The sequence below is a fragment of the Scophthalmus maximus genome, chromosome 1, assembly GCF_022379125.1.
Source record: "Scophthalmus maximus strain ysfricsl-2021 chromosome 1, ASM2237912v1, whole genome shotgun sequence".
NCBI lineage: Eukaryota > Metazoa > Chordata > Actinopteri > Pleuronectiformes > Scophthalmidae > Scophthalmus > Scophthalmus maximus.
This window is the reverse complement of record NC_061515.1, coordinates 15,052,757-15,067,741: the sequence shown is the minus strand read 5'-3', so window position 1 is coordinate 15,067,741 and position 14,985 is coordinate 15,052,757. Positions and strand designations below refer to the sequence as shown.

Here is a 14,985-nt window from a genome sequence, read left to right as displayed (position 1 = left end):
CTGAGCGCATCAAAGCGCTCCCGCATACAGCCGAGACTTCCGCACCTGATCACACGCGCGCCAAAACCATGTTTACTTGCGTGCGTGCGTGCGTGCGTGTGTGTGTGTGTGTGTGTGTGTGTGTGTTCGTGTGTGTGAGCTCCCTAAAAAAGGATGAAAGTGAAGCCTCTAAAACTTCCACAATGTTCCCAAAAAAAGAGGAGGAGAAAGAAAAAAAATCCCAAAATATAGCGCTAAATATCAGCCCGCGTAAATTACGCACGGTCCAACTTTTTGGTGACGGGTTTACACCGCAATCCTCAAACTCAAACAGAATAGGCAATAGGCAAAACATAACTGAAATCCAATAACAGCAAAATCACTGCAACAATGAACAATAATAAAATTGATATCGCCAACACAGATCGATCGCGACACACGTTTTAAACGACACAAATCATAACTTTCTCGAGTTTCTTCTCTCGACAGGAAAAACAAACAAACAAAACGTTTACGATAATTCGAAAAGATAATATAATATGTAGGCTAATAAAGTGTGCAAAAAGGGGGACAACATACCTGCAGTCTTTTATTTTCAGGAAGCGGTGTTAAAGCTCTCAACGGCTCGAGTGCGACCAGTCTATCCACACGCGTTCACTCTGACGGCGCAGCGAGCCAGCGACCGGAGAGGAAGCATCACTACCAACCTGAACCCGGGGAGGAGACGCAGGGAGGGAGGGAAGGAGGGAAGAGGGAGGAGGAGGGGGGGGGGGGTGTTGCGAGGAGAGGAGGTCTCTCTTCCTCTCTCTTTCTCTCTCTCCTTGTGTGTGTCTGTGTGTGTGTGTGTGTGTGTGTGTGTAAGTAGTTAATTAGTAAATCCCCATTCGCTGTGCCTCAGGTCGGTTTGTTTTCCCCGGTCGACAAGCCGAGAGGAAAGAGAATTTGAAGTAGGATTCGACCCGTTTCCGCTCCTGTGTCTCATATATGAGGTTTTGTGTGTGAGGGAGAGAGTTTTATAATGTAATGACGTGTGTGAGTGTGCGAGAGATGTCTCTTTCTATAGCTCTATTTGGTGTCACAAGAGGAGCCCCTGCCCCTGCGTCCCCTGTCCCACCTCCCGGGCCATCGCCGAGTTGACCCCAAAGGATACTCAACTTGAATCATGCAGCAAATCCCCACAGAACAAGCAGCCGAACCGACCCCCTCAAGGAGATTCTGGTGCCCAGGAAAGCTGCGAGGATTCAAGTCTGAAAGTAGAGGAATCACAGCAGTTTCCTATATCTTTAAGTAGAGTAAACTATATGTATAGTCAGAACAATATGTTCCTTTTCTCAAGGAAGCCTAAAACGCCACTCACTGGAGGTCGAGCCCCACCTGTCAGCCTGGCTTTGGTTCTTCACCAAAAAGAAATTCGATGCGCTTGTCAACATTTTCTCCTCTAGTCTACGCCCCTGCAGACAAGATCCACGTTACGATGAAACTCATTATCTGTGTCCAACTCAATAGCATGACTCCTATCAACTGTCTGCATGGAAATCCCACACAGGCCTACACACACGCAAAAACGCACATGCACATGCACACGCACTCGCACTCGCACACACACACACACACACACAGAGTATAGAGGAGAATAAGCCCCGGCTCTCATGCCAGTAAATTGACTCTGCCCTTAACAAACTTTAATTATTTAATTGATCCCCAATCAGCAACTTAATAATCAATTAGGTAAACCAATGGAACTCACTTGAGTGCAGAGAACCGGAGTCTATGACAAGGGAATCAGGAGAGGAGAGGATGAGGAGAGGACGAGGAGAGGAGACGACAGGTCGAGGAAAGGACGAGGAGAGAAGAGGAGAGGACGAGGAGAGGAGACGACAGGACGAGGAGAGAAGAGGAGAGGACGAGGAGAGGAGAGGAGAGGACGAGGACGAGGAGAGGAGAGGAGAGGACGAGGATGAGGAGAGGACAGGACGAGGAAAGAAGAGGACGAGGAGAGGAGAGGAGAGGACAGGACGAGGAGAGGATAGGACGAGGAAAGGAGAGGACGAGGAGAGGACAGGACCAGGAGAGGACAGGACCAGGAGAGGACAAGGACGAGGACGAGGACGAGGAGAGGAGAGGACGAGGAGAGGAGAGGACAGGACGAGGAGAGGAGAGGACGAGGAGAGGAGAGGAAGAGGAGAGGAGAGGAGAGGACAGGACGAGGAGAGGAGAGGAGAGGACGAGGAGAGGAGAGGAAGAGGAGAGGACGAGGAGAGGAGAGGAGAGGATGAGGAGAGGACAGGACAGGACGAGGAGAGGACAGGACGAGGATGAGGAGAGGACGAGGAGAGGACAGGACGAGGACAGTAGAGGATGAGGACAGGATGAGAAAAGGAGAGGAGATGAGAGGATAAGGAAAAGGTGGTTGAACATTGAAGGATGAAAGGCTCTGCTCTATCTCTGCTGGACATCTAGCTGCTGACTAGTTAAGTCTGACAGTTGAATAAGGTCAAAATAGTGGAAGAAGTTTTGTTTTTTTGGGGAATCTTTTGGTGTTGGGCTCTTGGTTAGGAGAAAAAAAGCATGCGATTTGAGGACGTCGCCTTGGGCTCTTGCAAACTGAGAGGGGGACGTTCTTCCACTACTTCCTGGCATTTTAAAGACCAAACGTCAGATCCCCCAATCAAGAAAACTAACCAGCAGATTAAGCGAAAAATAATAATCAATTGCTGCCCTGCCTCAAATCCAAGAATTGATTTGAATCAGCGCTATGTATCGATGAAACAAATGGGACAACATGATGTTTGGAACCAAACATTTTTTGAATGCAAGTGTAGTACTGGTGAATCGTGGCAACGGTCGAGGCCAAAGCGGCACACCACACAGGCAGATACAACCCAGGCACCTCTTTGTTGCCCTCTAGTGTCGACTGCTGATGAGGGCCGTCGCCGCTTGTTAACCCCTCCAGCTGACACTTTGCCCAACTCCTTGGCCTGATTCTTTTTGGGCTCACGCTTGCACACAGCTACACCCAGAGTGTATTTGTTTGTGTGATTTTTTCTTTCTTTCTTTCTGTATGCAAGGCTTTGTCTGTCTGTGTGTGTGTGTGTGTGTGTGTGTGTGTGTGTGTCAATAGCAGGAGACATCAGACACTCTCTCACACACTCTGCAGATGAAAGCTTTGCCAATACTCCGAGTCCCCTGAGGGTCATGGCAATATTGATGTGACCACTGGTGTGTTTGTGTGTGTGCATGCTGCTGGTGCATGTCAGTATGTGTACATGCGTACGATGTGTGTGTGTGTGTGTGTGTGTGTGTGTGTGTGTGTGTGTGTGTGTGTGTGTTTGTGCGAGTTCCAATGGTGTATATCACCTCTAAAAACCAAAAGGGCATGAGCTGATGCAGACACACTGAAACATGTCAGTAACCTCTAACCACTGATCTCAGACCAGCTCATTTCTAACATCCACCATCGAGGGTGTGTGTGTGTCCCCCCCCCCCCGCTGATCTCTGTTCAGCAGATGGAGCGCCTGAACCTCTGACACCTGGGAGGTATGTGTGACAGAGTGGGGAGGTGCAGCAAGAGGATGAATAACTGACCTATCACATCCCCATTGACCAAGTTAATTAATATAAGTAGAGCGGGGGATTCTGAGCTCACTTTTCACTGTATGGATTTGCTGTCTCCTGACATTTGGTATGTTTTATATCTATTCGATGCAAATCCAATGTGTTCTGTCCCGCGGCCCGATCATGACAGCTAATTTTGGTATGAGGGCTATTTTGATAGGGCGGATTTTAATTGTGGCACAACACGGGGGCCTCCATGTGATTGATTGATATCAAATCTCATGCGAACGGATGTCAAATTGAAGCACTATGAACTGGTAAAGGACTTTTCTCTACACTATGGTCTCTGGTCAACACACATTGTCTACGGATCCTTTGGATTTGATTAAGCTACAAAATAATGCTTTGCAATTCTTCAGAGAGGAGATCCTTGTCGGTACAGAATTTAGCAGCGGGAGTTGTGCGAGCAAGAACGGAGGAAGGAAGGACGAGGAAGTCTTCACTCTTCTACATGCAAAGACTCTTTCTTCCTCTTTGCAGGTGTGAAAGACAAGAGAGAGAGGAAGAGGGGAACACAGGGGGGGGGGGGGTGACACGAGCAGGGCAGACAGGAAGACAGGCAGGAGAAAGTGGGAAATGGAGAGAAAAGGAGGGGAAGGAGAGCAAGAAAGAGCTCCACTGCCTAGTCTTAATCTGAGCTGTTCTGATCAATAGCCCATTTCCCATTGTTGCCAGAGCTGTTCGATCGCTACACCACGGAATTAACACACCCACTTTAATCTAGGGGGAGAGGAGCGAAGGGGGAGGGGGGAGGGGGGAGGGGAGGGAAAGGGGAAAAGGGGGGTTAAGGGGGTGAGAGGGGAGCAGCTGTGGAGGCATTCTCGAATGAAATCAAATCTAATTGTTATCACTGTAGCTGCTGCACTTATTACCACCACTGTTACAATTATCCACCCACCATATAGCTTTTTTTCTCCCTCCCTCTCAAACCTCGCGTCATGTGGTGTAAACTGCACGTAAATAATCCAAATTAGTGTTTATTTGTTTCATTTTGCCGGCCGTAGATTGGATTGGGTCGGGAGGTTGGGGGGTGGGGGGGTGATGGTGCGGAAGGCTCGGCTTCTTCCTCGGTGACAGGGAATGGGGTTTGTGGTCAGGTATATAGTGCCGGATACACTCGTACACTTCTTGATGTCTCAGTTCAGCATTGAGACCGTTTTAAGCGATAAATTCGGGAGAACACGTCGTCATGTTGTAAGAACATGTTCGTGAGCAGAGCGTTAACGTTGTAAACGTAGGAAGGTTTGATCTGTTGGTACCTTCATGTGTAGAAGGATAAAATGTGGCTCAAGAAATCAGGTCACACTAAGTTTTGTATTTTCCGTCCCCAAAACAGTGGATGGAATTTCAGTTCTGGTGCTAAAAGCAATGAATAACAGGCGTTATAAAAATCCAACAGCCGCGTGTCTTCGCAGATTTAAGTCCTGATTACACAAGATGCACTAAACCGCATTGTGAGACCTTGAACAGCATTTGAACCATTTCAACTGAAAACATAGTTCCCACGAGGACTTTTATTTCTGGAAAAAGAGTTCCCATTGATTTTTTTTTTGCCACGTTTGTGGCACAACTCTATGGATGCTAATGACGTCTGTCGATCCGTAACTTTTGTCCAGAATGAAATATCTCTACATTTTTCGTGGCAGACATTTGGACTTGCCAATGGCTCCATTTCATCAAGCTACATCAAGCTTTTTTATCAATTACACCATCTTTGCCATGCATTTATATAAAGCTAGTATCAAGAGGACAAATGCTGTTGGTGGTTCTTTGACTTTTCCTCTGTGCTTCTGAGAGAAACACGTTCACATCTCCCACATGATGAGTTGAATTTGATGTATCATTCACCTCCATTGTACTAGAGTAGAGGCAGGAATTTCAGAGACAGACATTTTGAAATCTGTGGAATTGAAAACAAAAATATTTGCCTTCGTGAGATAAGTGAGAAATATACATATATATATATATATATATATATATATATATATATTTGGGTAAGGTGACCCTTTACAATTTTGCACAAAATGTTAAAGTAATTGTATTAACTTGTCGTGTTGCAAAATAATGGTTTTCCCAAACACTTCGTTTAAGGTCACTTGAACACGAAATTCATCTTGGTCACAATATTGCACATGCTGCAGGGGGTAATGTGGTATATGTCTGTTATTATTCATGGACTTCGAAAGACCATGACATGTACTGTACAGCGATTACAGGTTGCCACTTCCAATAGACGAAATGTAATAAGCATCAGCTTGGACAACGGCCATAATTTCATTTCATACAGAGTGCAGGCAATCCGTTCAAAATCCATCGGTCACACCTGCTACACTGGCGTTTTCGCTGCGTCGTCACGAAACGCGATGTATATTTCTTCATGTAAGACACATGAAATGAGAGTTAACACACACCAGACATACTGCACATTTTTAAATGATGAAAAGACACCAAACTGGAAACCAAAGTATTTCCTCCCTTTTAAAACTAAGCTCTCAAGCTTACAAACACACTCTCCTCCATTACTGAGGCGAATACTTCGGTTGTTTCAGTGCCAACACTCGAGTTTAGCTGTTGAATATTGTAGTCTACAGCTCTGGGTGTTGCCAGCGGACTCTTTGCTTATGCTGCTTTCTACTGAGACAGCTCGAGGGGGGAAAACACAGCAGAGGAGCTCTCCCGTGCCACCCGAGGCTACCACCCAACTTTTCCTCCAATCCATTCTACTTAGTCTAGTCCTTTTGAAGTCATTTCATAACGGAGCAATTTTCTCGTTAGCGTTGGCTTTAATTGTGGGTAATTAAGCGTGCTCCAGCAGTATAGGGAGCGCTGTTCGGGGGGACTGGGGGGAAATTAGCCGTAGTTCAGCTGTGAAATATGGGGTTAAGTGGGAGACGGGGTAGGGAGAGGAGAGAGCCGAGGGGGGTCAGTGACTCCAAAACATGGGGGTATTGCGGTCTAAATGGAAAGCTGCTTTGGGTGGAAGATGGGGGAAAAGAAAAGTGGGGAACACAAATAGGTAGTTTAATCAACAGACACAATTCAAAAAGAAGTTCAAGGGGGCTGAATGAGGCACTGTGGGGAACGCAAAAAAGAAATGATGATTTAGCGGAGGAAGGAGAGAGAAACGAGTGGACACAAGCTCTAAAGCTTAAATATGTACCAATGCACAGACAAAATAAATAAGCGCAGACAGCAGGACAAAGAGCAGCGAAGAAGAAGCTACATTTCATTTGGATGCTTTCATACTAAAATCAGAGTATTTTACGTAAGGTTTTAGTGCAGTTACAGAAGTGAGTTTACGTGACATTGTTTTTAAGGAAGTTTGAAAAAAAATATTCGGCATCAAGAAACGATCTGTGTTGTGCATGAGGAGAGAACGTGTATTCTCGTTATCTACAGATAACGATATGGCACGTTTCACTGAATCTTACCACAAATCTCCCTCCACATAACCAGACAACAACCGTGGCAAATTTACACTTAATGTCTATAAGATTTTTTTTTTCGCACAATGAAGATCTCAAGACCAAATCATTGTTAATAAATTGGGTTCATGAGAGCGATTGTTTTTCACATTTCACTGAATGAAATCAGTGCATTCCGCTCATCACCCGCCTTGCAGCAACAGTGTGCATGTACAAGCAAAACAAAAGGGATGACGCGTATCGTCACCGAGTGGATTATGGACTTTACACACATGATTAGATGCGGCACTGCGCTCGACAGAGGCCCTGCCCTTCACATCCATTAATGCTTTTATTTTAACCCCATAACGGCGATAAACGTCGGTGTGACCATAAAGCAGATGAGGAATGATTGGAGCCATTGACTGTACTGTCAAAACGCTCTGTGGACGGGGACTAACTCCGCCGGGGCTCTTTACGAGCGCCTCTGCCCCCGGTGGAACCATCCCCGCTGACGATAATGAACCTGTTAAAGCCTCTATAAATATTGGCTCCCCGTGCACCGTGGTCGTTTGAATACCTCCGAAATAGAGCATTTGTTTGCAATCAAGTGGCTGGGCGTTGGAGGTGGTGCAAGCTAATACCTAATCAATGGAGGGACGCTCCCCTTGCAGCGGGTCCTCGCAGAACCGAGATTCACGCAGAGGGTACGGATACAATGTGGTTTGGAATAAGCACAAAACTCTGGTATTGATGAACAAATTATCTACAGGAGGTTCTTTCAGGAGGACTTGAAAACTGCAGGGATTTAGAAGAAAAAAAACATATCAAGACTGCAGTGGGAAGTAAACATCTTCCTACCAGCTTTAGTGAGGAATGAATTAGTGCTGGTGGAACATATTGGATGTCCAGGTTCTCCCAGGAAATCCAAAAAACAGATCCGTTGATTGATGGGAGATATTTAGTTTACAATTGCTTGAGCAAGGCTACTCTGCTATTTTAAACGCTTCAAGGAGAAAATTTTGATCTACTCTGTATATAAACCAACATGATCTGTGGTGCCACCATGACACTGTCATGGACGGATCCATGTAATTTGTGACTGTCATTGATTAAGTTTAAAATATATATTTTTTGTCATACATATTCATGTTGATGTTTCAGATTTGGCACTCTCAGTGCTTTGCAAACCGTTTGTTCTGATAACTGATCATCGTGGTGCTACATAACAACAGCAGCATCAGCGTCACACTACACTGTCAACGACTGACATTTCCCACTGCTTGACTAAAACAGACACAGATGACATTACTCATTTCCCCTGTATACGGAGAGTCGCACAAATTCACGCTTGCACATTGGATTTTGATTTATGAATAAGAAAGGGAGAAAAAAAAAACAGCTGGAGTCATCTCAGTTTAACAAGGAATCATTCTTCTTTTACCTCGTGCGACATGAACTCAAAATCAATGAAAAGGTCATGCTGACAGTATCCAGAGGAGGCTTTTTTTTCTGCACCTTGTATGTGGGGGAGAGGATTCGTGAATGGGGGGAGAGCGAGAGAAGCAGTTTACACTTGTGAGCGAGGCTGCGGTATTCAATTAGTTTCGACAAGTCAGTGTCTGAGGATGTAAACGCAGCTGCCGGAATTCAAAGACTGATAGTGCGGTAGTGGTCTCAGAAATGGTGGAGTCATGACGTGAAAGATGTAGACGGCAAAAGTGCTCAAGGATGTTAGCCGCACGTTAGTGAAAGAGCCAATCTGACCTTGACCTCTCGGGTACGTTCCCTTACTGATGTGAACGCAACACGAAAGCTTGCAAACATAATCTCCACCAAACATACGAGTTCACAAATTCGCTCTCTCTGCATCAAGTAGGCAGCTCTGCAGAGTGTACGAGTATATGAGCTGGACATCAAAGCTCCGTGTCTCACTTCTGTGCTTCTGAGTGTTTGGGGATGGAGTCCTGCACAATCACAGAGACTGGGCGGACTACCCCCGGGGGGGCCACCAAGACATGATGCTGAGCCAAGATCCCTTTCATCCCTGCATCCGCAAAGTTAAATGTGACCACACTTGATGTAATTATATGGGACATTAAGAAGGTAACCTTGTTAGATAGATGTTGCTGTGCACCAGTGAAAGCAGCTGACAATGTTGACCACAACTAAGTTCGCAGGAGTGCACTTGTATTGTACAGCTGAGTGCAGCACACTGTACCTGGATGGTTATGCTCACCTTTAAATAAACAGTACCTGAGGCATCAGTCCACATTACAAATAGTCCACAAGTTATCAAATACTGAAATGGGTGAAATACCCTCACGCCCACCTGCGACGTTTTGAGTTGGACAACTTTTACAAGTGAACATCCTCATTGCCCGAGTTCTTGCTCCACTTCCCCGGCCGCTCTTACACTTTTCCTCTCCTGTGTGTCTCTCCTCCTTATCGTCTCAGTCTCAGGTGCAGCAGCAGTATAAAGGAAACAAATCGCAAATGCAAAGCACAAACGCCTTTTCACACTAAGGGCAGAATATATATATATACATATTTTTTTTTTGGGGGGGGGGGGTTGTTGACGATCTATTTGCAGGGAGAGACGCAGTGCGCACTGCGCGCTGCTCGAGAAAACTCTCCGGCGCACGAGCGTGTACTCGCCGCCTACATCAATCAATTTCTGCAGGAGGTTCGCGTGTTTCCATCGCATCAAAGTGCATCATATATCTCACGAGAATCTCATTTCGCACGCGTGGCTCCATTATTAATGCCACATGTCAGTAACAGAACGGGAAAAGGAGGACGCTTACCTTCACCGGCGCACCTTCATTGACCTGACCGGTAGCTCCCACTCGGGTCGCTGGGAATCCTGTCGACGTGCGCGGGGGACTGATGGTAATCGGGGCAGTTTAACGAGTCGAACCGCGCATCCTTCCCTCCTGCGTGAAACTACACTGGTGAAGAGTTACACTGACATGACCTGCGAGTGGTAACGTGAGTGGAGAGCGCCCGTAGAGAGGGGAGAAGACGGGTCAAGACGAGCGAGGCGGCGCACAGGAAAAAGTTGTTGTCGAAAAAAAAAGTTGACCGGAAGAAAAAAAGAAAAAGAGTGACTCCTCTGCGACCTGATACTGTCCGAAAATGGTGTGATGTCGTTCACATTATCACTGAACGCAAAGTCTACAGGGGGGGGGGGAGATGCAGAAACAGGCAGGTGTGATGGGGAGAGAGTGCGGAGGAGAGAGATCCGGGCGCATGGATGGACGAGGAGGAGGAGGAGAGAGGGGGGGCGGGGGACCACAGGCTGCTGAGCCCGAACCTCCGCCTCACACCGACCGGACTGCGTTGAAGTTTCTATCGTCTGCGCAGACTGTTCTGCCTGCGCGTGTCTCCCGCGGACGCGAGGCAGAAAGATTGACCCGCGCGCGGCGCAGACACCGACGGGTGGCGGCCAGAGAGCGGATCGATCGGGTTATAATTTTGTCCAAAGTCGGGGGGAAATAAAGTTCACGCAGGAATGAAATTCGAAAAAACAGATGGCGAATCCCGTCGCCTCTAAATAAGATTCGATCTTTGGGAATGGAGTGTAGATAATATTTGGTTGGACGTTTGATGAAAATGACGGATTTTTCATTTTGGACGAGGGGGAGGGGGGTGTGATGGGGAGGGGGCGGCGTGGAGGTGATGGGGGGGGGGGGGTATATGATGTGTCTAGAGACAGAAACTAAACTTGGGAAGAGTGGGAGAGTGTGACGACGCAGTGTCCCCCCCCCCCCCCCCCCCCCCTTCAGATTTCATGCAACGACCTCATCCCCATCCAAGGATCTCATCCCCTTTCTCCATTTGCCCCCGGTGCTCTCACACACACACACACACACCTCCCCTCGCCCCGCACAGGGGGGTGTTGGGGGTGGAGGGAGGAAAAGGAGAGAAAACAAGAATACCAAATAAATGAGAAATTTTCGTACAGGCCCCGCTTCCGTGCGTTCCATGCTAGCAATAACAATTAAATATCGACCGCTTTCCCGGCCAGAGAGAACCTGAGATACCCAGAGACTGCCAAGTACCGAGACCCCCCCCCCCCCCCCACAACACAACAGCCACCCTCCCCTCCAATTCTCCCCACCTTCCACATATGCACTCGCTCACTCACTCTGCTCCTTTTCTCGTCATCCCCTCCCCATATACCTCTTTTCCTTCTAATCCAAGTCCATCAGGCCAATCTCTTCTAATTTGCTGTATCTCATTTCTCCTGATTCCATCCCACAACCCATTTCAGCTCCACTTTTATCATTGCTGATTTGGGAGGGGGAGGGGGAGGGGGGCGGCCCCCGCGGCGCACTCGCCAATCTTCTCCTCAAGTGCAAGAGGACTTCCTCCGCACCGTGCGCGTTAGTTTATCAGAATCAATTATGGGATTGAGATGCACGTATGTTGCACTTCCCCTGGATGTTGGAGCGCGGGCTCGTCGGAGCTTCACCAGGGACGATGGATGGATCCTTTTCAGCGCATCTGACTGTGCGTCTGGTTTCCCGCACTTACATGCCTGCAAAAGACACTTTTATTGTTATTAAAAATGTGCTGTGCGCAAACACGGACACAAACGTGTGGGGGAAATGATCACAACGTGTAGCGCGGACATGTGCCAACCACTCCGGAGCAACACGTCCATTTGCATGACAGGTTGGCCTCACGTTACGCTGGTTTGACTGCGGAACTATCCGGGCAGCGTTTTTCCATTTGTGGCAGACGAACGGTCCTGAGAGTCATTCGAGAATCGTTGCCAAAGTTGCAGGAGGTCGCACCCAACCAAACTATGGAAGTTCACACGACACGCTTTTGGCCACGGGTTATTCTCTGAGAAGCATTTACTGGACTGAATTGTTCACCTCCATCGTGGACGAATCCACGTCTGGCAAGGTCAAACCTTTAAGGCTCATTGTCCAGACCACACCCATCCGAACTGAAGACATTTAGCAGGGTGGACGAATGGATGCGTCATTTGATTTATGAAAACTTACAGGGTCATTGCAGCTATAATTTGGCGAGGCTGCAAATAGGGTGGTCAGCAAATACCCTTTTCCTTAGCATTCGTTTAGACACGCGTGTCTAAGTCCTCGTGCAACGCGGCGACCTATAACCCGTGCGCTGTGTCCAACAGGGAACAACGGAGCCCCCCCCCCCCCCCACACACACACACACACAACAACCTCGCGTGGTTGATTGACGGGGGCCCCTGGATTTGTGCGGCTCGTGACACGACTGCCAGATGAGTGGCAGCATCTCTCGGACTCGCTAAGTCACCAACTTTTTCTTTTTTTTCTTCTTCTTCTTCTCCAAACGAATTGCACAACTATCAAAAGTTTCTCCATCATTGTCGTTGTGTCTTCTATCACTCCTCTTTATATATATATATATATATTATTTTTTTTTCCGCCTCAGAACTTCTCGCTGCTCGCTCCCGAGCCATTCAATTTCTATTTATGTCACCCCCCCTCTCGACCCTCCTCTCCTCGAGCCCCCCCCCCCTGTCTCCCTCATCCTCCCTCCCATCTCTCCCTCGCGCCCTATTAAAACCCTCGCTCCCCCTGTTGTCGCCCTGATTCTCCTCCCTCCGTGCCGCCGCCTTTCGCCTCTCCACCCCTCAGACTTCCCTCCACCTCGTTATCTCCCCCGTTTGACTCTAATTAGTTGATGCATTCATTATCTACGCCCCGATACCTGCACCATTGCCATACCCTCTCCTCCCCGTGGCTCCCCTCTCTGCCTCACCCCAAGGCCTCTGGGCCGGAGATGCGTTATGGCCACGCGCCTGCGGGCGCGCGCACACGCGCAGCCACACCAGCCCGCCCTCTCCCCTCTCCGCCTTTTTTACCCCATGCCTCTTTTTCACTCTATTTCTCGCTCTTCCACTCTTTGCCCCCTACCTATTTCCCCCCAAGTCATCTCTCTCCCCCCGTCTATCTTTCTCCTGCCCCCCATCTCTCTCCTCTTTCTCTCCCTGTGCCTTGCAGTCGCCTCTGCCGGCTGGTCTCTCTCTCCCCGGCGACGGAATTATGAAAAATGCGCCCATCGACAGAGCGCCTCAGCTTCGATTAGCCGAGATGGGACATGACAGGCCGCGATCAATACTTATACCGTCCTATAACGTGTCAACTAATGAATCAATCTCGGCTAAATTTTCCATTTTTCAAAAGCCGACGCGAGAGACTGGAATATCCTCTTTTGTAAAGATATTATTATCGATTTCGTCGGCAATTTGACATCGGGGGTAGTTAATTCCACTCTAGAATAAAATTGAAAACACTTGAGATTGAAGTGAGAGAGGGGGGGGGGGGGGGAGCGAGGGAGTGAGAGAGGGAGGGAGGGAGGGGAGAGGAGAGGAGAGAGGCAAGGGCAGACGGGAGGGGAGGGGGGGAGACGGCTGTTGACTTGATAAAAGAGAATGGGAAGATGGAAGGAAGGGGAAAAGGGGATAGGAAGAAGAGATTGTACTGGTGCTGTTGCAGAGACAGCAGCAGTCTATCTATCTATCTATCTATCTATCTAGGAGAAGATACTATAGGTGGACAAAAAAAAAAGATAAACTAAACACATGGCCAATACAATTCAATATTGCAATAAAACCTATATACTACATTTGTGATGCTCTGCGTCACAGAGGTGTCGAATGAACTGTCTTTTTTTTTGAAGGTGTAGTTCCTGATTCCTATTATTGTTATTCAAGTATATAAAAAGGAAACATGTTGCGTTCGCTGTTGCTTCTGGATAATTTACTTCCTGAAAACAGCTGCATCTCTATGTTCCGTGTTCTATGTTCAGTCAAATGATTGTCCATTGAAAAAATAAAATAAATAAAGTTGAGTAACTAGTCCCGTGTCGCTTGACGGAACTTTAAATATACTTGTAAACACGTGCACCTATTATGAACAAAAAACTCAAGTTATGATATCGGCAGCATCTTTGCACGCACGTGCACAAGCATGCATGTGTGTATGTGTGTGTGTGTGTGTTTGCCAGCAGACACAGCAGAGAGGCAGAGAGTCAGCATGTGTGTCAGAGTGAAATATAGATGGAGGAGGCCGGTGTGCGCGGGGGTCAGCGAGGTGCAGTGTAACTGTCGACAATCACAGCCTTATTTACCTGTCAAAAACACTATCATCCCACACAGCCCCAGCCAAGCAATTTCTCCTGTCTCTTCCTCCCTCCGCTCCTCTCCCTCACTCTCTTCCTCTCCCTCTCTTTCTACCTCCAATTACAACCTAGAGGGCTATTTCTCTCCAGGACAAAAACACTCCCCGCAAGCCCTCCCTCTTCTTTCCGATAGCCCCTTCTCTCTCCCCATCGTTTCTACCCTTCTCTCTCTCTTTTTTTCATCCCCCCCTTTCTTTTCCTCTGCCGAGAGTTGGAGAGTGGAAATGAACAAGCTGTAAACACACACCACTTATCCCGGTGTACGCTGTTTGTGTGTGTGTGTTTGGCGAAGGCATGGCGAAGTGAAGGCTGATGTATATGAGGCCAGAGGTGTGTGGCTACCTGGCCAGCCGGACAGACGCGAAATAAAGATGCACCGCGGGGTTGAAACGCAGTTTGATCAATGCACTGTTGCTCGCACAAAACTGCAACTGCTGAAATGTGCCTCCACTGTTACAGTGGAATTTTTACACAGACAGTGTGGAATAGGTCTTGTGCTGTCTGCTTTCCATCACTGTTTATGAGGCCCTGCTGCCCCTTAAGGACACCGCTGTCGATATTCTGTATTCCTATTGTCAACAAATCCCAAATAAAAGACGAAAACCATCAGCAAACTGTTCCTAACAAACTATTGCTGGTAGCCAAGGCCTGATGTCTCTTTTCCCCGTTTGCAAGATTTTCATTGCTGCTCAGAAACGGTCAAGAACACATAAATGAGCCACAATGCCACACTAAATATGTATAAACCTGGCACTTAAAACAGTCCACAACGAAAACAATTTACTACTTACTGTCG

At 47.6% G+C, this 14,985-nt stretch overlaps 1 protein-coding gene across 3 annotated transcripts in view; it reads right to left on the bottom strand.

Moving 5' to 3' along the window:
- Positions 1-14,985, bottom strand: part of erfl1 (Ets2 repressor factor like 1) — a 90,468-nt gene that overhangs the window by 41,040 nt on the left and 34,443 nt on the right. The window contains exons 1-2 of one of the 3 annotated variants that reach the window (XM_047335098.1): positions 1,354-1,475; positions 559-1,226 (exon numbers count right to left, since the gene is read on the bottom strand). The exons of the other annotated variants lie outside the window; for them this stretch is intronic. The gene's annotated coding sequence lies outside the window, so the exon portion shown is untranslated. Of the gene's footprint in view, positions 1-558; positions 1,227-1,353; positions 1,476-14,985 lie in introns of those variants that run through there. 3 annotated transcript variants of the gene reach the window in all.